Source organism: Strix uralensis, chromosome 5 (assembly GCF_047716275.1).
Source record: "Strix uralensis isolate ZFMK-TIS-50842 chromosome 5, bStrUra1, whole genome shotgun sequence".
NCBI lineage: Eukaryota > Metazoa > Chordata > Aves > Strigiformes > Strigidae > Strix > Strix uralensis.
This window is the reverse complement of record NC_133976.1, coordinates 70,150,911-70,172,564: the sequence shown is the minus strand read 5'-3', so window position 1 is coordinate 70,172,564 and position 21,654 is coordinate 70,150,911. Positions and strand designations below refer to the sequence as shown.

At 39.1% G+C, this 21,654-nt stretch overlaps 1 protein-coding gene across 5 annotated transcripts in view; it reads left to right on the top strand.

Annotated features, from left to right (window-relative positions):
- CALD1 (caldesmon 1) overlaps positions 1-21,654 on the top strand; it is a 197,080-nt gene that overhangs the window by 66,573 nt on the left and 108,853 nt on the right. For all 5 annotated transcript variants that reach the window (XM_074871537.1, XM_074871533.1, XM_074871540.1 and 2 more), the window contains exon 2: positions 11,359-11,452. The gene's annotated coding sequence lies outside the window, so the exon portion shown is untranslated. The remainder of the gene's footprint in view (positions 1-11,358; positions 11,453-21,654) is intronic.

Below are 21,654 nucleotides of genomic sequence, written 5' to 3'. Positions count from 1 at the left end.
TTCTCTATTTTCGTGTAACCCTTAGACTCAAGCAGCAAGTAACCATCTGAAAGATAAAACCACCACTCCAATCATGTTTAATTCAACTAAATTCTATTCTTACATGGAAATTGGTGTAAAACTCAAGGAGGCTGAAGCATAGCATGTTTAGGTTCTGCCAGTGTCAACCTATCCTCCCACCACTCCCACACCCTGCTGCCTTTCTCTTATTTTTCTAATGCAGAAACCAATTTTGTGTTGCCACAAAAGATATTTAATGTTCATAGAATGTTTCAGCTCTGCTTCGATGCTTAGTTACCTAGAAAAGTCCTTCTCTGTTGTACAGTTGGTCACTAAGCTGTTGGATTATTTACATTTGGTTGAGATGAGGAATAACATTTCAGTTCCAAAGGCATTTTAATGTTTTTTTTAATATGGTTTGGGCAACAATGACTTGAACTCTCACTAGTTGCAGCAACATTTCTTTGTGAGCCAATGTCCTTGAGACAAAACAAATACATTGCTTTGCCTAATGTGGTTTTCTTTCCTCTTCCAAAAAATATGCAAAACATAAAGAAAAATGTTTTGCAACCAAGTATTCTCTTTCTCTTGTGCCTACTGTTGCATCACAAATAATATGCATTAGGCTATTTAGTTAACTAACCTTATGTTCTGTGGCCAACCACAAATTTTCTCTGGAGTCAATGGAAGATTCAGATACAAGAAGAATCTGGATTCGAGTCAGCAGATACTGACCAGAGCTTTATGTTTTCACATATTCAGAATCTTTCTGGAAATGCAATGGGATGCATAAAAAGACCTCATAAAATAGAAAAGCAGACAGAGAGATACTTTCAGTCTAATCCATTGGCTGGGTCTTCTTGCAAGATCGAAGGTTTAAATACCACTCTGTGCAGCTGGGATGGAGGTTGGGTTTTTCTCTTGTGAAAATGTGGGTGTGTTGACTGCCCTGTACTGCACTATTCCTGTTCAGGACTCTCTTTTTAGAGTTGTCTTGCACTGAATGAATAATTAAATAATCTATTCCCTTTGTCAGTGGACTTTTTAAACGCAAACTGGAATGACTCCAGATAGATGCAAGCAAGTCCTACTCCAGAACAGCTCTTAGGCTGGTGACTTGCTGTGCATGAACAAAAGCTGCTGTAGTATTTGATTGAAGAGAAGCAAGGCTGAACTTGGGAGGATTAATGTGAGTCTGCTGAAACCTTCATTAAAAGGGCTGTTCAAAGAGGGCCTTTATCATTTACACACGTGCAGCCTCAGGCAGTGAAGTCATGCGTACTTGTATAGCTAGCAAGGAGGTCAGCAGCGAAGATGAAATAATTAACGAAATTAAAATTATAGTCTCTGACTATTTTTAATCAAGGAGGCATTCATGTGAGAGAAAGAGAATGCCTTAAAAATAGGTGGCTTTCTGTAGTGCTGCATACTGACCTAAATTTTATGATCATGGTTTTTCTGCAAAATCTATAAATACTTGTTGGAGGGGGGGGCGGGAAAGAGGGGGCAGAAGAGGGGAGGGAGGTTAGAAGGGGAATGAGAATGAAGTAAAACAAAATGACTTTTTTTTTTTTTTCTTTTTAAATGGAATGCTAACCAATCCCTTGGCAACAAAGCCCATGTTTATTTTTAATTAAAAAATAACATAGCTGGTTTGACTTCAGTTTTCCCAGCTGCTATTCTTCCATCACAACAGTGCTCTGGCCTCTTTTCCCTTGCTGATTTCTTTCATCATTTGCACTTAGCTTGTATGTGTCACATGGATTTTATGTAATATTTCCTACCATTGAAAGCAAGGCTAACAGTCTAAACAAGTAGCTGGGGCTCAGTCATCTAGATTCTCATCTACAGTACCTGAGCATGCCCTTCCTCTTGGAAAAGTAATAGATGTGACCAGGATAACTTTTTTCATGTGCACATTTCTTGCTGTTTATATGGCTGCCAAGCGAGGAGAGATTTAAACTGCATATCAAACTTATGAGTTGTAGTTCATTAAAATAAATGGAGTGGGTTTGGCAAAGCGCAGGTATCACTGAGCACATAGGTAGTATTTGAAGGTTGACAAGCAGCCTTGGTGGTTTTTCTTTAGATGATGGATTGTAAACTGCCAGTTTTGTGCTTGCACATTCAGTGAAAAGTTAGAAAATAGACATGCTTGCCATACCTTCTCCAGCAACTTCATTTCCTCCGTCCATGGGGCAGAACAGGAAGAAATCATGGTGATGATCCATGTTGTGACAGAGCTGGTTAGTTATAAAATGTAGAAGATGGTGTCCATCTGTAACAATCAATCTGGTTTCCTGAGTGGACTAAAATTTAAGTTTTTGTGTGGACATTTAGAAGTCCGTGAGTACTCAGAAGTATCTGGCACTTTCTGCAGGCATTTTTAAGCTAATTAAAGTTGAGACAGTAATGCTGTAGCCTTAAAGGTTCACATACCAGTCATCCATACTATAAACATTGCCAGCAGGAGTGGGAGCTGACAGCATCAAACATACAGCTATTCCCAGACAGAAATGTAGTAGCTAGAATAAAAGTAGTGGTTTGTTGGGTCACTGGTACCAGACCGTGGAAGAAGATATAACTATATGTATTAATCATCAATAATGTTACTACTGGGACAGTCTTTGTGATGCATGATTTGCAAGATTTCTATATAGAATATAACCACTTTAAAAAACAGTTATTTGCACTCGTTATTCCTGAATAAGTTGCAGCATTCTGGTGTACTATGATATTTTTCCTCTGTGGAAGTTTAGCCCTGCTCATCTTGCCTCGGAAGCCAGAAAGGCAAGGACAAATGCATATGAATGATAATAATCTGAAGAAATAATGTTATCCAAGTATTTTTAACACCCAAAAAGGATTTGAGAGAGACTGAAGATTTCTGGAAAAGCTTCTATGATGACCCTTATTTTATTTGGACCAGTTTGCTCTTCCAATGCATAAACAGGTGAAATATAAGTAAGATGGTATATGCCAGCCTGGGCTAAGGTGGAGCTATCATAATACATGGAATGGTTGACATCTGTTGTGATACTGCTGTGAGCCTTATGATGTTTGCTCTGAGAGTTCTTAAAAAATTATTCAAGGCTTCTCATTAATTTCTGATTTCTGCCTCAGTATTTGCAAATATTTTCCCTGATCCAAAATGACCATGGTGGGAGTGAACACATGTTACTTAAGAAAAGGTGCTTGTCATGTTAACCTTTCATAGGTGATAGTTTCTGTCATGATGAACTATGGGATCAAGATAAGAAACTGAGAGGTAGCAGGAGGCTAGCAATAAGTAGTAGGAGGAAATGGGGCAATAGGATCCAGGGCAAGAAATTGGTCAAAGTCTGGTGTAGAAAGAATGTGAGCAGGAGTGAGTGGCAAAGAAGCTGAAGAACAGTACAGTGGGGGAAGCACGATGGATGTGAAAGCAGGAGAAGAGCAGGGAAAATGTGGGGCAAGAAAGTGAAGATATCATGCAAATGAGGTGCCTGAAAATTGCTGGGAAGAAATCACTGTATCTAAATTATTTTGTTACCCTGCCTGAGAAAGGTGACTGAGAGGGATGGAGTAATCAGAAAAAAAAAAAAAATCACCTTTTTTCTTCTTTTCTTCATCCATTTCACAGTATCTGGGGGATGGTTCAACAAACTAGTGGGTGCTTCCTGTGTGAACTGGGGTGCTGTGGTCCTTTTCTTGCTTTTGCAATGGAGCTTATTTCTAGTTTCTTGTTTTGGCATGCAATGCTTTACCCCTTCTAAAAGATAGTTTGCTTGGGTTAGTACTTAAAGATTTGACAATAATCAAAATGCAATGCTTGTGGTCAACTAATAATTTGTCCCAAGTTCTTAAAAGAGATTAGAGCAGTGAAATTGTGTTTTGCATTGAGTGTTACTAGGAGAAAACCAGATTATATAAGTAGGAAGATGGTATGAATTGGAAAACTAAAAGAAAAAGGTATTCAGTACAAACCTGAAATAAATCCCAAATGAAAGAAAGTGGAACCAAATGTTCCCCTCCATGAAGTTTGGGAACATTCATTCTGAGAGCTTCATTTTGTCTCATTATAGAAACCTTCCCCAAAGACTAACCTAGAAAATTTGAATCAAACCTTCTGCACCCAGAGGAAGGTGTTCTCCAGGGACTTTCTGCTGTCCCAACTCCACGGAAAAAGCCATGTGAAGGGAAGCCACAGAAGAGGTTCACATGAACCTTCCCTGCTGAGGGAATGCCTTCATTTGCACAAAGCTCATTTCTAAATTGCTTTGTTCTTAGGGAGCTGTGAGCTCCAGGATCCACAAATAGTATCTTTTAGTGATGGCACTAATCCTGTCAATCAGAATTCTCCTCAGAAACACCATTAATCAAACTTCCCTGAAAAGGATATAGCTCACAGAATTTTTCCTGCAGCTCCCTCTCTCCTAACACCCATCCCAGCAGTGTGTTTACATTCAGTAACTGAAGATGACACAGGAGAGGAGAAAATCAGATCTTTTACAAGAGACAATCTTTTTGTTATTACACTTATTTTAGCTGCCCTACTCTGCTTGTTTTGAACAAATTCTTTCATTTCTCATGTTGAATGATGCTAGCAGCTGTCAAAATATGCTTTAAAGCAGCCAGTTTCCATCTGCTGTCTGTTGCAAGTGACTAGTTTTTGAATTATTATGCAGTAGTCTTTATGGATTATTAATAATTTGGAATAGAACTCTAAGATTTCTGTAACCCTTTTTGGAAAGGGACAATGAATTTGCAAGGAATTTGGGACTTCTTATTAGCAGTAAATGGTTTCCTTCAGTAGCATGTTCTGTAGCAGACATGCCTGTATCCACTGCTGGCGATGTAGCAGGACTTATGTTCAATCTCCAGATGATCAAAAAAGGATAAGGCAAGGGTTGGGTTTTGAATTTTAAAATGTTCATTCTTCCAGATCACAGTTTGAAAGGGGAAAACCCACCTTGAATTGTCTTTTCCTTGCTGCGCATGTCGACGCTCTATTAGGGAGATAAATTTACATGAGGACAAATGGCTATTCTGGAAAAGGCTTGGCCTGTTCTTTTCACCACTGATGCCTGTGTGAGAACAGCAGACCCTGCATGGAGCAAGTGAAGAACACAACCCTCTGTTTATTCCTGTGGGCAGCAACTGCTGATCAAAGCAGGAAGGGACGAGGAATGTGGTTTTCTGCTAATGTGAATGCCACTGCTGTGTGGTTAGCAAATGGTTTCTGCTTAGTAGCATGAATGTGGCCAAAGAAGGAAGCAAGTGCTATATATGCATGGCTGAGGATGATGTTCCAGCCCACATCTGCTCAGATGCTCACATACTTTGCTTAATTCTTAGCCTCTACTTTCAAGAATAACCATGCAAAGATCTTGCAGTCTACTTCCACTTGGTATGAGCTGTGTCTAGTCCTCCTTTTGGTTGTGTTTAAGCTCAGGAAGCAGTATTCTTTCTCTCCTGTTTCATGCCAAGACGTGCCTGTATGTAGGAGAGTCATATCCAAAAAATGTTCACTTTATTGAGGGAGTATCATTGTGCATGTGAGAGGAATGACTGTTCTCCAAAGTATTATAGTGCTCTACTACTGAGGTCAGTGTAAAGATGACTGGTATTTTAAGATGGTGGAGAAGAAATATGCCATTTTCTGAATCTTTGTAGGTCAGGTGAGTTGCTCTTTAAAAGGATATTAGCAGATTGGCTAAGATGGAAGATACAGATCTTTCTTCACAGATTTTCTCCCTTAATGTGTATGGCTGTTTCACATTATTTTAAAGACTGATTATGATTATGATCTCTGATTCAAATTTGTAATTAAGAACATTCGTTGAGCAGCTTAGTATGTGGGATAGGGTGTGATCAGGATGCCCCCGAGTCATGCTCTGGAGAACCATTCTGTGTACTGCTATGCCCATGGCATTGGGAGTGGATTGAAAATGAGGTCCAGTGGGGCCCCAATTAGTTGAACGGGAAAGAGTGGGTGCATGTCAGAGTAGGATTTCTTGCCTTCCTGCTCTTCAGATCTCCAATATATTCTGCAGCTGGGCTGGAAGAGGCACTGTGGATGGCATGCTTTTCCTCTCCCTGACTCTTACCTCCAGACCCTGACCACATCTGGACAATCAGGACTATCAGCCCTGTATGTAATGCAGCCTGTGTGGTTCAACCAGAAAATCTGATGGGGTGGGAAACTTTTTCCTACAGCTCACATTCTCCTTATGAATCTGTACTTACTGATACCTTTCTGCATCATTGAAATCCTCTTCAGATGAGGCCACAGAAAGATGAAGCTGTAATGGTCCAAGGGCTTCATAACATTTGAAAAGTAACAATGGTATATACACATAGCTACGCGTTTGAAAGATGAAAGTATTTCTTGAAGACCTTTGGGCTGTGCCTTAATGGTTATTCTTCAGCTGAGATTAAGATGGCACTTGAATTCTAAACCCTTTCTCTAATACTATATTAACATATTTAACATAATGTTACATTAAGTTTATTGAGAATAGCTATTAGATCAGAAGTTTATAATGTGTAGCTTCATCCCTTTTGTATCTGGATAATAAACTCTTCGGGAGTAAGAACTACCTTTTTGTCCTACTGTTTGTATAGCACCCAGAAAGCTGGGGCTTGGTGATACTGTTGCACCCCTAACATGACAGAAAATTTGATAACTAGGAGATGGCTGCATCCCTGTGGGAAGTAGAGCTCAGGTACAGCAAACTGTCCATGTTCAGCAGAGCACGTAAATGTGTTCTTAGCCTGAAGTTAATGGGTTTTGATTATAGTTTCTAAATTAAACTCTATCTTAAGTGTATTGCTGCATGAGAGGTGTCTTTATGAATGCTGATGTTTTGTACTGACAAGCTTCTTGTAAGTGGTTAGGTGAGCAGTTCACAGGAGACAACACACCTCCCCTTTTTAGGTTATCCTAGAAAACAAATTCTTTGGGTACCTGTTTAGATAGTAATGGATGAGTTCAAGCCTTCCTGTTCCCCTCTTCTGTTGGCAATGCTTGTTTGCCAAACACTGTAGTGAAAACCCTTCTTTGTGCACATATCACATTTGAGGAAAAGTTGAAAAGTTTCATTTAAGCGCTTCCTCTGTAATGTCTTCATAAGTAAATAAACTATGTGGCAACCCTGACAACATAAAATCAAAAGGAGAAAAGGACATCTGGAAGAAATGGGTAAACAAAGGAATACTTCACCTAGACCATTTTTTTAAAATGTGGTTTCCTGCTCTCATTTTCATGACTCAACCAAAACTAATCTGCACAATAACCAATACTGAAATCTATGGGTAAAAATTCCTAGCTGTAACTGGAATGAGATTCAAGTTTAACAGCCACTCTATAGTTGTCACACACTGTGACTCTGTGACTAGGGGAGGGATGATGACAAAAAAGACAGAACCAGACTCTTCTCAATGATACCCAGTGAAAGGACATGAGGAAGGGGACACAAATTCAAATACAGAAAATTCCATTTAAATGTAGGGAAAAACTTTATTACTGTAAGTGATCAACACTGGAACAGATTTTGCAGGGAGGCTGTGGAGTCTCCATATTTGGAGATATTCAAACCCCAACTGGACATGATCCTGGGAAGTCTGCTTTGAGCAGAGAGTTGGGCTAGATGCTCTCCAGAGGTACCTTCCAACCTGAACTGTTCTGTGATTCTGTGAAAGGATTTTCTATTTTTAAAGATTAGAGGAGGAATCCTTCTTTTATATAATAGATTACTAACTTGGAATTGAGTAGGTAGTCTGGGTTACCTCCTTTGTCCAAAAGAACTGTAAAGTATACTCTCCTGATATTCTTTATGGTGCTCACACTCTCTCCTACTGATATTTCACTTTCCTAAATGATTAAATATGTAATTGGGACTGAAACCCAGGTGTGCTATTTCCAAAACAGCTTCTTAACCACCTTGCTGTTGGATAATTTGGGATTGCTCCATTATATGTGATGCAATGAGGAATACTTCCTATGTGCATACCACACCTAACTGTGCATGAAGTGAGTGAGCCTTCAGCTGGGAACTGGCATAGCTGAGTCCTAGTGTCAGTCTGAAGGTTTAATTATTTGTCCAAAGTGAACTATATCTTCACACAGCACGTAATTAAGTTGTGGGACACTCTGTTGTGGGATTTTGCTAAGTGTTGGCAGCTACTGGAAATAATAATGGAAAAAAGCTGCCATGGAGATCAGTAAATACACAGATTCCACCTTTGACTCAGGCGTTCTGGAAGTCACAAGCTGGTTTAGAGTATTTGTAGGAAGCATTGTTATATGCTTTCCCTGTTCTTATGTTCTACCCTAAACATCTGATATTTGCCACTGCTGGAGCACAGGATACGGAACTAGTCAGACCTTTAGTGTGTTAGAATTCCCTTTATACTCCTAGCACCAGCACTGATAGGAAAGCATGTGGAAGAATATCCTAGTGCTAGAGTGTCCTACAAGAAGAGATAAGATCTGAACCCAGTCAGAGCCCTATCTGTTGAGCTGTTGGATAAAGTGGAGCAGCACATAGTTTTGGTAACTGGGCTCCATAACTTTATTTTCATTCAAAGCTACCTGGCATAGTGGAATCAAATTCATTAACAGACAAGAGGGGAGTGAAACTATGCTTATCTTTGTGTGTGCACGCATATAGTTTCAATCAAAAAAAACCAGATTCATATGTCACAGGTCAACTTCTGAATGACCTTAGATATGATTTAGTTTCCCTAGTTTCTGTAATCAACAACTTCTTCATTTTTTATGACATAAAGTACTTCTGATAAAAGCATTTTCAAGAACTTCTGATAAAAACACTTGTTATTAAAATTACATTTAATAGGCATTAAATAATTTAAATATAAATTAATTTACACTGGCTGAGAATCTAGTACCTATGTTAGCTGGAAATTGAGTTCCACTGTTTGCTTGAATGTGCAGTGCTGGGTGTGTGCCTAGGTCTGCGATGCTGTTAATGCCATTGTGTTGAATGAGAGCAGAACATGAACCCAATGTTTATGGTCAGGGGAATTCGAAGGACTGAAGAATCAGTAAAAACTGTGCCAATTTTACCACTGAAGATTACAGCCCAAAATGTGTCCAAACCCTAGTGATATTTCTTGGATTGGAAGGTTTAGATTTATGGAGTCTGGTTTTCGACCTGGACCTGAACTTCCTTCATGCTTAAGTTGTATGGAAATTTCCTGTTTGTTAAATTGTTCTTAGTCCTTCATAGTCAGCTCACGATGGAATTGTGGTGTGTAGATGTTCTTTTGGATAGCAAATAGTGAGAGAGTATATTTCAGTCATTTTATTGATATTACAAATTACGTTGAGCTCAATTCAGAAAAATGTTGCTTTAGGACAGGGCAAATGGAAGAAGAATAGCAGAAGAGGGCTTTGTGACTGTGGGAAAGAAAAGGAAAATCTTTTGGGAGTTGTCTCCATTTTTAAAAAAATCTTGAAGAGATTGAAAGAGAGCAAATGGTCTGAAGTGGAAAAAGACTTTTAGACCCAGGATCCTCCTAATGTATGATCCGAATGTCATGAAGTTATGCCTGCTGAGAGTCAAGTGGGGCACACTAAACAATAAAAATGGGCAAAGTCAGCTTTTCAAGTTAGTGAAAAAGTTTGAATGAATTCGGTGACCTGGAAGAACTTTCATGCTATTGCTGAGCTGGAGCTCTGTGGACTGATAGAGCCCAATCTGCTCTCGCTGTAAGCAGGAGTAACCAGTGAGAGGTGGATGACTTGAAGCTCTTTGTTGTTTTTTTCAGACCTTGATGATTAGGGATGTCCTCTTCCATTGTTATTTTCTGCTATGTGATACATGCATAGTAATGTTAAGAACAAAACGGGATTGAGATCTCTCTTGAATCTAATACTGAAACTTCTATTGGAATGAATCAACATCTTGGCTTTGGCCACCCCAAAGTTTTCAATAATACAAATCACTGACAGGTGTCTATAAAACCTAGAGATCAGACTGTAAAATTGTTTTTGAAATTGCCGAATAGTCATTTACATCAAGAGCCCTCAAAAGTCCATGCGCTTCTAGCTAATAACCAGAAATTAATACAAATCATGGTCCCACACTATGATCTTAAAGTACTGAAAATAGACTTCAGTGATTTTTAAATCTATTTCCTCTGTTGGCACCAGGAGGTTATGTATGAAGGTCCTTGGGTCTAAAGAAAATGGACCATGTGAGGCCCTCTGAAGAAAGCTTAGAGTTTTTACTTTTACTCTGGTGGGCCTGTATACTAGCAAGTGGTAGCTGAATGAAGAGCAAGTCTTCAGGGAAAAAAATACCCCCTTCCAATGAAGCTCATTCTTACTGTATTTCCTGGTGTCCATTACGAATTCCTACTAGATCACCCACAACTTCTTATACAACTTCTGTCATTGTATAAGGGTGGCAGCTCATTTGTTCTGCTCTCCGAATTGATGTTTATATAATTGTTGTCATGCTGGCTCAGAGCAAGGATCCATCTAGGTTAGTATCCTATCTGAGGCTCTTCTTAGAAAGGGTAGCCAGAACTTAGTGTAAGACAAAATATAGGTATACCATATATTTATATGTGTGACCTAGACAGAACCTAGATTTTTCCCTAATGATTCTTAACTTGCCTTTTAACAACTGCTGGCTAGTCAGATAATATTTTCAGAGAGCTCTTCCTCAGACTCCAAGATGTCTTTGAGTGTTATTGGCTCATTTAGAGTTGATCACTGTGTGTATACAGATATAAGGATTTTTTTCCCCTGCACCTTTACTTATGAGCACTGAAGTCAGTCTGCCTATAGAAATTCATTGCTATGAACTCTTTCACCAGTTCTTTGTATTAACTTTAAATTATATTATAATGAATAGTTTTGTATCTTCTACAGGCTTTGTCTTCTCACTGTTCAACTGCTTTTATAGAGTGCTTTTATGAATATGTTGAATACTACAGGTCTCAGCAGAAACCCTTAGGGAGGTATGCTGGAAACCCTTCTCAGTAATGTGGAAACCTTGCTCTGTAATTAAAACTCACCACTGGTCTGATGCTTTGCTTCGTCTCTTACCAATCACAAGAGAATGTTCATCTTAGCCTGTGTCAGCTTCACTTCTTAAAGAGGTTTTAGTGAGTGACTGTATTAAGAGATTTTGAGAAATCAAAGACTGCTTTGTCAAACTCTAATTTATATAGCTGTCAATAGTGGGTTTTGTTGGTCTCTTGCAAATTTTCTCTGTTTTATTCCATACGTTAAAAAACCTTTGTAGGGGTGTTGTTAAAGAAGACTTTACCAAAGAAAAAATAAGAGTGTGCAATAACTATGCCATTGCTAAACAATGTTCTTTATTTTCTATTTCTGTACAGTGATCTCCTCTATTTTCCGGAGTCATCATTTTGAATTCATCAGCAGCTAGTCTGTTGCTGAAAAGCTCGGAATATTTCCTCTGATTGCCTTCCTGTGAGTATGATCAAAGTAGTTACCTCAGATTTCCTTGCCTGTGGTATTCAGAAGGTTCTTCTGTATTGGGTTGGTTTGTATTGAGGCTTTTATATTGGATTTTTTTTCCTCCTATGTGCTTGCTTGCTTATTTGGGGGTTGAACCAAATCCCTCTGAAAAATCAGTGAATAGCCCTGCAGTCAGACCCTTGACTCCTATTCGTCTGGGATAATGGTCACCAGAGATTACTTTCTCCAGAACTGATAGTAGATTTAAAGAATTTTATCTTGAATTTTATTTTCAAATCAAAATCTTTGAATTTTACCTTAATCATTTTGTGGGTGTATGATCAATTTTTAACAGCTATATTTATTTCTCTGCTGGATTTCAGCAATATTTTTGCTTGCAATGGGAGTCTTAAATGATATTTACTTCTGTGAAGATCATGTTACTGTCCTCTTGTGTCTTCTTTTCAGAGCAAGCAGGCTCTGAGGAGTCTGTGAGAGTCCAAGTAACTGTGTTCACTGATTATTTACAACATGTAAGACTTAGACATTTTTTACAAACATTGTTCTTTCACCGCCAGAACAGGTGAGGTGCTCACAATGCTCACAAATGCTCAGAAACCATTTAAAGGAAGTGTTTATAATACATGTAAGCTTCAGCCCCTGAATATATGGAAATTCCAGACTGGAGACAAACTGAGGACTAGCTCTAAGTTTAAGAAGTGCCTATGAGAGCTGACTGATGGGGTCAGAAATACTGTACCAGGGTCAAGGCAACTCCCTTATATACCATCATCTTCAGTTAATTCAGGGTACAGTAAGCTGATTACTCTCACTGATGAGTGACCATGTTCTCTGTGTGCCTGGACCTCCCATATACCTCTGCTCCATTCCCCCTCTTTTTGACAACAGCAGTGTGGAGGAGACAGACATGACGGCAGGCTGGACACTGGTTGCATTGCCTTTCATCTCCAGCAGCCTTCCCCCATCAGGAATGTTGAGTCTGGGCCCATTTTAGCTGGTTTTGTCATCATCTCTGGGGAAGTGAATTTAACTTTGTCTACACTTCTGAGAAGGTTTGTGCAAGTGCTGAATGGGCTGATAATTGTTGCAGGTGGTTCTCTGCCCTGATTGCCATTTTGGAGTTCTGCATTACCTTTGAGCCTTTGTGTCTGGCTTCAGTCCTAAATACTCCCCTAAAATCTGGGATTTCCAGTTTGTAGAAAATGTTGATATTCCAAAATTAGGATTTCCTTCTGATTCAGAACCAGCCTATATGTTCTAAAATCTCCCATGAAGCACTTTTTTCAGTGAGATAACTGAATTTAAGTTCCCATGTTCTTCCTTGGTCGGTGCATTTATGAGGCACCTAAATTCCTTAAAAATTTGACCCAAGGAGAGGGAGTCCATACTGTCCAAAAGCACACGGGATCAGAAACGCAAGTGCTCTCCCTCTCTGCTTGGGATAGAATATTCAGAGAGAGCAGTGACTGCCCTCCAGAGGTTTTTCTGTCAGCTCAGCAACTGGAGTTGTATTTGTAGACGCGTCTGAGCATGCAGACTGTGATGTTGAAAGAAGGCTCTTCAGTCCCTCAAAACTGAGACTGTGCCTCAGTGTATTTCTTAGCTGGTGCCTTATTTTGATGTATAAATTGCATCTGAAAATCTGTCCTTCAGAGACTCATTCATCTATTTCAAGTGTAGGACACAGGGCGAGTGTCATCTGTCTCGTGCTGAAGTCCCCATGGTGCTTGCACAGCACTTGTCAAAGTGGTGGAAGAATTTTGTTAGGAAAAAGTTATCCTCCTCTTTCACATAGTAAAGCTGGTGGAATAGGATGGTCTTTAGGGGACATGAATGAAAATACCATGAAAAAGGTCATTAATCGCCTTTAGAAAATCATTGAAGCAAATGGTGTGGACCAATACACTCATTTGGAAAGGAAAAAAACAAGCATTATCTCCGTAAAGTACTGGAAACAACGCACGTCTCTCTATCTGAGTATAAAAAGCAGTAATATAGTTTAACATTGTCATGACAGTCCTGTAACTCAGTTCTTGAACACAGCCAAATCTAACTTTGGAAGACAATCTGAGCCATCCTTATATAAATTACTTTAAAAAATAAGTGATACCCTATAAGGTTAAGGTTCAAAGTCACTGGCCTAGTGATGATTGGTTTTTATCTTCCTTGGAAATGTACATTTTGTTAAAAGTCAAGCTTCTTTGCAATTAGGAAACACTGTGTAAGAAAGGTTTTGATCAGTTTTTCTCTTAAATATTCAAGCATTTCTGTAGAGTCTCTGAAAATGTTTTTCTATGGCTTTATTGTGATGAATTAAACTAAGATGAGCGAGGTGTCTTCCTTCTCTCATCTGTCCACTCTGTTGCTTGGAAAGGAGGTGCAGCACTCAATCTTGCCTGAGTTTCCCTGTAGCTTCTGGGACTTCAGGTGACCTCTACGTGCAGCAGGGGCACTTTTTGGTAAAAGTTCTTTTGTGAGAGATGAGAACCTGGTGGTTTTTGTGCTGTGCTGCATTCCTGAAGAGGTGTTAAAGACAACTGTTTGGAGTTTTGTTTAGTTTAGTATCTGGGGATCAAGCTTGGGAAGTACTAGTGTGTTCTTTCTGATGCAATTCACAATCCCATGAAAATGTGATGGCTGCCTTTGGCTGCCGAGCCCAATTGGTGGGTGTCATTTGCTAGAAAAGTCTTATTGCTTATAAGAAATTTGGAGCTAACAGTCAGCTGAAACAAAGAAAACCAGAGAATCATTTAGATATAGAAAGTTATGCTTCATTTAAGGGTGAACCAAAACAACTAAACCTTCTGTGACTCATCCAAAATTCTGGATGAAGAACATTTTTTATTTTCCAGGAATTATACCACCTAGGAATTGTAAAACTGACACACTAAGTAGTTGAAGAGAAATCTGCTTCTAATAAACCATGCCTTGCCAGACAGAGGTTTAAGAACATTAAAAAAAAAAAAAAAAATCTGAACAAGCACAAGGATCATATGTAGGGGCAGAGTCACTGCTGTGTTCGGAGTGAAGGGAGTGGAGTTGATTATCTGCATCTTCCCAGTAGGTAGAGAGCAGTTATAGCTCGCTGGAGAGGATGTGGCAGGATCATGCTGCGCTTTGGCTCTGTTTGCTGGCAAAGAGTCCATCAGAGAGCAGTGCCAAGCACAGCTTAGGCACAGCAGAAGCTGTATCTTACTATCTTCTGTGCAATATTAACCTTCTAAGGCAGGAAATGCATGCGTTGAGGGAAAGATAGGCTGGGAGCTGGGATTCTTCAGTCTTCATTGCCAACTGCTCTTTCTCATCTCCATCACAATAAGCTCTCCTGTCACTTTAAAACTGCATTACTGATACTGCTGCTTTGACCTTCCCAGGGACATTTGTTCATTTGGTGTATGTAAGTTTACTGAGCAAAACCAATCTCTTTCTGATAAATGGGGCCAATTATTCAGAACCCTGATAATCATTATACTGTGCAACATTAAATTTATTTATTTATTTATTTAAATTCCCTACTTCCCAGGATGTTGTGGGATTTCCCTTGCTTGCATGTCAGTGATGCTTTCAGATCATGGGATGAAAGAACCTTGGTCAAATACTATTAGATCATCTGGAAGTGGGAAGTAGCTGAAATCTCAAAAGAATGTTGTCTCCAGCTTATGTTGTAGACTCAGGTGCTGTGGAAGATAGCTTCAGAAGCGTACCAGCACTGTTAGATGTTTATCTGAACTGAGTCTGAACTCCCAATCTCTGGAAGTTCCCCCATGCCTGTTTTCCAAGAAGAGCCTGATTTTTGTAGCTCTTTCTCACACAAGCACTGCGGGTTTGGAGCTGTTAAGTCTTTGGCCTGACTCTCACTTTCACTAAAGTCCCTTTACACAGCTCAGCCATTCTGCTTTGGGGATCTTAAAAAGAAAGTAGATGACATTTAATAGCAGAAATGAGAAACAGGTCCCTTTTAATAAAAGAAGTTCAATTGGTCTTCCCTAAATTGTTGAGTGCTGACCTTGAAAAAGCCCTTAAAGTTTCTGCAGCAGACTGAATTTTTTTTAGGAGAACAGATACCCCAAACTGCAAAGAGATTACCTGAGACAGGTAAGTTGTAGGGTTTTTCTTTTCTTTTTAAGAGAAAATTCTTTTCCATTATGCTTGGTGCCCACATGTCTGTCTTAAAGCACTATTTATTTGTCACAGGACTTCAAAACTGCTGGTGTAATTTTCTCACCCTTCTTTAGGATTTTTTTTTTAAATGTACTAGTTTTAAACATTTACATATATTCTGGTTATGTGAAACATGTTAAAGATTCCATTTGTATTTAATTTTTTTTTTATTTATCTGGGAGGCAATGTTTAAATATGTTTTGAGAAGGGGGGAGGCCAGAAAAGCTGTCATCCATCAACTGGTATTAAGTCCAACTTTGAAAGTTTGATACAAACTGAATCTGACTGTTAGTGCAGACATGATATAAATTAGCTGTGACTTTATGTTACCAGCTGTTTCTCTGACAGGGTAAAAGGGCACATAACTAGAATAGCATCTTTTGTTGAAAGCAGTGTTTCCCTTTGTTAAATGTGGGAGCCTCAGGCAAAAAATCGTAGTCCTTGGTTATGTGACATGTGCAGTCTGCAACATGTTCATGGAGCTCAGAGGGCTTTTTACTGATGTTTTTCAAAGACAGGGTTATCTTAAGTGTTCTATTTTTGCTAGTTTTATCACTGAAAGACAAATCTCTGTCATGTTTTTGCCTTGTGTTAAAACTGAGGATAATCTAAGTGCTATTTTCCTTACAAGTACAAAGAAAATACCGAACAGCAAAACCTAAGAAAAGTCTGCCAAAAAGAAACCACAAATCTCAAAGTTCTGTTTTTGTTGGGTTTTTTTTGTTTTTTTTCTTACCAGAAATTTCAGGGGCTTTTATTCCATACAAACTAAGTCTACATAGTCTTTAACAAACTAATACTCAGTGTTAACTAAGTAAAATTTATTGAGACAGCAGATTAGTCCTGACACAGACGCAGGTATACCAGAGGCATCTCTCTGCAGTCACATCTTGGGTCTTATTTCTGGTGCTAGGTGGCTGTGCGCAACTTCCCTACCCATCCAGTGCCTGAGCGAGGAGGGAGCCAGGAGCCTAGGGGATGGAAACGCAGAGTTGATGCACCTGAGGAGCTTTGTGTAGAAGCAGTGTTACCAGAGCTCATAAAGCCTACTTGTAAACAGAAATGGCTCTGAGCAAAGCCATTTGGGTGACTACATCACTGTACATCTGTGTCCTCACTGTGTTTATGTATGACCTTAACATATCCCCTGACTACCTCAGGCAACATAAAGTTGGCTGTAGCATGTAACTAAACTGAAACAATGTGATTTATTAAGCAATCAAATTAATCTTACTTCTGCCACTTGACTAAGAGCCAGTAAGATTTCAAAATTTATTACTACAGGTAACATACATACTCCATTTGAATCAATCAGGAAAGGGGCAATCTTAAGAATGAAGTTATGTTATTAGCATACTCGCGTCTAACTAGGAGTACTATGAGGAACAACATTTAGGCTAGAACTAAGAGAAAATTTAGGCTGAATATCTTATAAACTTTCTTAGATTAATGGTTATCAGAGCTGAAGGTAAACTGGAAAAGAAAGCATCTCGAAAGGAGGTACTTTTCAGAACTGGATTTTTTTTTTAAGGGGCCATGCAGTAGCTTTAGGACTGTGAAGTGTGAAGGGCATTGCTCCTTCCAAATTTTTAGTAGTACTCCACAAAGGAAGGATGCCACTGCTAAGGTGAAGGTAGGAAGTTTCTCTGCAAAGCGTAACTTCTGTTTCAGACAGGTGGAAGTTAGAACAACTTGATGATATTTTGGCCATGGCAGAAATTATAACGTGAGTCCTGCATGTCTTTCTACATTGAGTAGAGAAGCTTCTATGTAAGTCACTATGTGAGGTGGTAGAGCAGACAAACCCAAACACTACTGAAAATGCAGAAAAGAAAACATAAGTGGACACAGAATTGTAGCAGGTGTATGAGTGAAAGGGAAGACTTAAGAGTGTTGAAAAATACTAACTTCTACTCATAAACCTCTTGGAGTAAATTTAAAAAATAAATACATTTCAAAAGGAAAATTTAGGATGTAATAGCTGTTCTGTGTTTCATGCATTGCTGGCGATAATATGAAGCACAAAATAGAAAATTCTGAGTACTAATAAATAGGTCTCGGCCATTTCTGTTGCAAACATGCAATTTTACTATCTAGCATCTGTTTCTGAAATTATGTGAAGTATTTATTTGAAATGTTTTACCATTATGGTCTAAGTGACTAGAGAACATCTTGTTTTCATGAGTGTGTAGAGTGGTATGGCAACAAACAAAGGTCCGTACATGACATTCAAAATACAAAACCCAACCACAAGAAGTTCTACATTCTGAATTGACTTTTTTGTTGATGTAAAAATCCTCTTGGCCAGCTTTCTGGTTATAGTTATATCCCTGCAAACCTGGAGTATCTCCAATCAGAGCTTAATGTATCCCTTCCATTCATGTAACCAGGATGAATATGGGAGCACAGGGCTGGCTATAGGTGCAATCAAAGTAAAAATGTGCAGGAGATGCTGGAGAATGTGTTTATTGCTAATATGCAGTAACCATCAAAAGGAAAAAGACCACATGGAAAACTTAAACCGGTAGCATTGTAGCAAGCAAATGATGTGCTATCAAATGTATGATAGCTGCAGAAGTCATCATCACAGTTGAATTTTACAGCCATGATGTCAGAACCATCATAGCCTTTTGCAATATCATATTCAGAACATCTCATAATAACTTCAATAAGAGAAGGGATGCTAGACCTCCAATCCCAGAATGTAAATGAATTTTTTCATTCTCTGAAAGTACATTAGTTGTAATGAAAATGACATTTTTTTCATTTTGTATTCTGAACTGTTGAGTTGTATTGTTCTGAATTTTAATCAAACTGCCATATTCCTCTCCAAGATGGTTATATTCAGTGGTGAAATGATGTTGGCTCCTTTGGGTATTTGGGAGAGAGCAGACAATATATTGTCCTTGGCTGGGCCAGCTGCCTCTCATCCTCTGAAGGGAGAGGAATTTGCACAGTGACTGAGTTATGGTCAAATACTGGGGGGTACTATTTCAAGAACTCAAGGAGTCCTGGGACTGCTGGAAACCTCTCTTCATCCATGTGGCAGATAGGAGGGTATTCCTCATGTTGAGTTGCTTCAGGCTTTATGGTTTATGATAAGGAAAGTCCCTTTAAGTGCCCTCTGTTTTGTAGATGCTAATCATACAAAATGACTCACTGTGTGTTTCATGCTGTTGCCCCTCTGGCTGGTTCACTGCTATCCTCATATTCCTTTGTGTCTCAACTTGATTAACTCATAAGAGTCAGCAACTATTTACTTTTTATGGTTATTTAGTACCACACTCTGACTTGTCTCTGTGGATGACTCTGCAGGCAAAACCTCTATTCTGTATGAGTAAAAGGGGCAAAATTTCACTTTGAAAGTGAGTAAACATTAAGGACTTGCTTCTGCCAGACAGTGGCACACTGAACATTAGGTTAGTCCTTATATCGTTGTGTTGATGATATGGGTTCTTTTCTTTTTCCCTCTTTTCCTTTCTTTCCATCTCTTCCTTTCAATTTTCTTTATTCTTTCACTTCCTTTCACCCAGCCCAAAGCAAAGATCTCTAAGCAGTAGTCTTGTTCAAGGTATGGAAGCCAGCTCCAAAACCAACCTGATCTAAGCTTGCTTCAGTTTTAAAACCTTGCTTGAGGGGAGCCAGAATCCCTTTACTTAAATGGCTTAATTTTCAAGCAGTATGAATCATGCAGCAACTGCACAAGCTCTGGCTAGAATATATTGTACATATGTTTGTTCTTTAGGCTGTACGAAGAGAATACAAAACTGGAGGTCATTTGAGTTACAACTACTTTGGGGGAATTTTTTTTTTTTTTTTTTAAAACATTCCTTCTAACAAATGCAGTTTAAATGGGTTTGTTTATATGGTGTGGAATTGGAAAGGCCCAAACTAACCAGGCTTTACACAATGTGGCCTTCTTCCAAATTAATCTAAAATATTTTAATCCCTCTGGAGTTTCTTTATCCTCTGCATCTGTGCTATACTGGAGACACATTTTTAACATTTCTTTGAGGAAAATTACCTTTCTTTCTCTCCAATTGTACTCAGCAAGGTCAATAGAGCAGTGTTATATGCTATTTAAACATCTGAGATTCATCATATATCTGCACAACAGAAAGAATCATCATAAAAGGTCTAATGAATCCTGACTGCCAGCCAAGCAAGGGAGTTCCCTTACGGATACCGGGTATTAGAAACAAAGAATACATGCAAAATACTGTTTTTACACTTTAGCTTTATACCGTTAAGAATTACACTGGCCCTTAAGGAGGAGGCAGGGAATGTTTTGACCCCCAGAACAATTTTGACAATTCAAACTCTGAGCCAAATTCTGAAGTTGTTGCATGGGCCAGGATGGTTGCTGGGCCTGCCTGGGAGTAAGGGGCCTGCTTACCTTGTGGGGACCAGACAAAGCCTGGAAGGGCTTTCTTGCTCCTGGGGAAGGAGATGCTTTGAGTCACAGTCAAGCTCCAGAGCTGGCTATCTCAATGTGCCTATACTTGCTTTTTAAGGCCTTTTCGTTTTTGGGTTCAGTAGCACATTTATGGGACTGAACTCATTTTACTACCCAGGAACTGAAATACTGAGGAAGGCCTAGGTGGTGTGGTTTTTTTTCTATTTCAATTTTTAAAAATCCAGGCATTTCAAAAGACAGTGTTCTTCCTTTAGCTGCTTGTAGTTCCAGTCAGTCTGAAATGGGCATAGGGAGCTGATACAGCTCTGATCTTTTGGAGGTTTTATCTGGAAAACTGTTATAGGGGGACATTTTTATCTGAAATACCATTGAATAATTGTTATACAGTTACAGATGACACCAGTGCTGATTTAATACCAAAGTTTATTCTAGACTCATTCTTCCTTTGAATACTGATAGGTTGTGAAGTTCAGATAGCTTTAACAAAATTCAAATAAGCATTTGAACCTCTGAAGGAAAAATTATATGCTGCAGGCCTCTGTTCTGTGAAGGCACATGGTTTTACCACAGTTTTTTTTCCTCATCACTGAGGTCCTGCAGGGGCTGCAGAGAAACGAGCTTCTCTGCCAACCTGCTCTAGACTGGTTTTGGCCTTGTCCTTAATCCTAGTGTGCTCTGCTTTTCCCAACTATAATGTGCAGGTAACTGCTGGTCTCCTGCACAAGGGGCTGCCAGGCGTGGGCTGTAGGGTGGCATGCCAGCATAATGATGGTCTGAATGAAATCATCCACTAAGATCAATCACCCCAGGCTGTCCCTGATTTTGAATGAAGAACCATACCTACCCCAAACAAACACACTTTCCCTGTCTTTTCATGTAGTCAGAGGTATTTTGGGATCATTGTAAGCCGTACAGTAATGGAATAAATTCCAAGTGCAGCAGGAGACCACATCGGAGGAAAAACTCATTAAGTGCCAAGGGCATTTCTTTTACTTTTCTTACTGGGACTGGAAAATATTCCCTAAATAATACATCTGGATGTAGAGGAGTAGAGAGGGAAAAGATGAAAAACAATCCTTTAAATTCAGTAGAAGCCTACTTTAATGGCTTGTTTAATCTGCCAGCTGGCACAGCGTTGACTTCTTGCTACACATACTTTAAGGAGACCTATGTAGTTCTTGGAACCAAATTCATATTAAGTTGTAGAAACTTAAATATTAATAAATTGGCAGGACTGCTTTTTGGTACTTAATAGAAATCAAGAAACTGCTTAGTCATCTCCAAAAATATTTCTGTCTCCTTTGTAATGTAAATACCAAAATAATATGGTCTTAAAGCGGTAGCAAAGATAGTAAAAATTCGGATCTGTATGTGCCCTCTCTGAAGTCATGCACATCCTTCAGTCTTTGCTATTGTATGTATTCCTTGTACAACACTTTGCTTTGGGCAGAGTTTTTCTAATGTCATTTGTGACACCATTTTGTTTGAAAGAAGTACATTATGAGTTTGTGTCTTCTGCAGCTCTTCTTCGCCAGGAGAAGAACTGGTGCCATCTTTATGTGAATTTTTGTTTGGGGTGTCTTGCAAGTGGTATCACTTAATAGGTGCTCTAGGG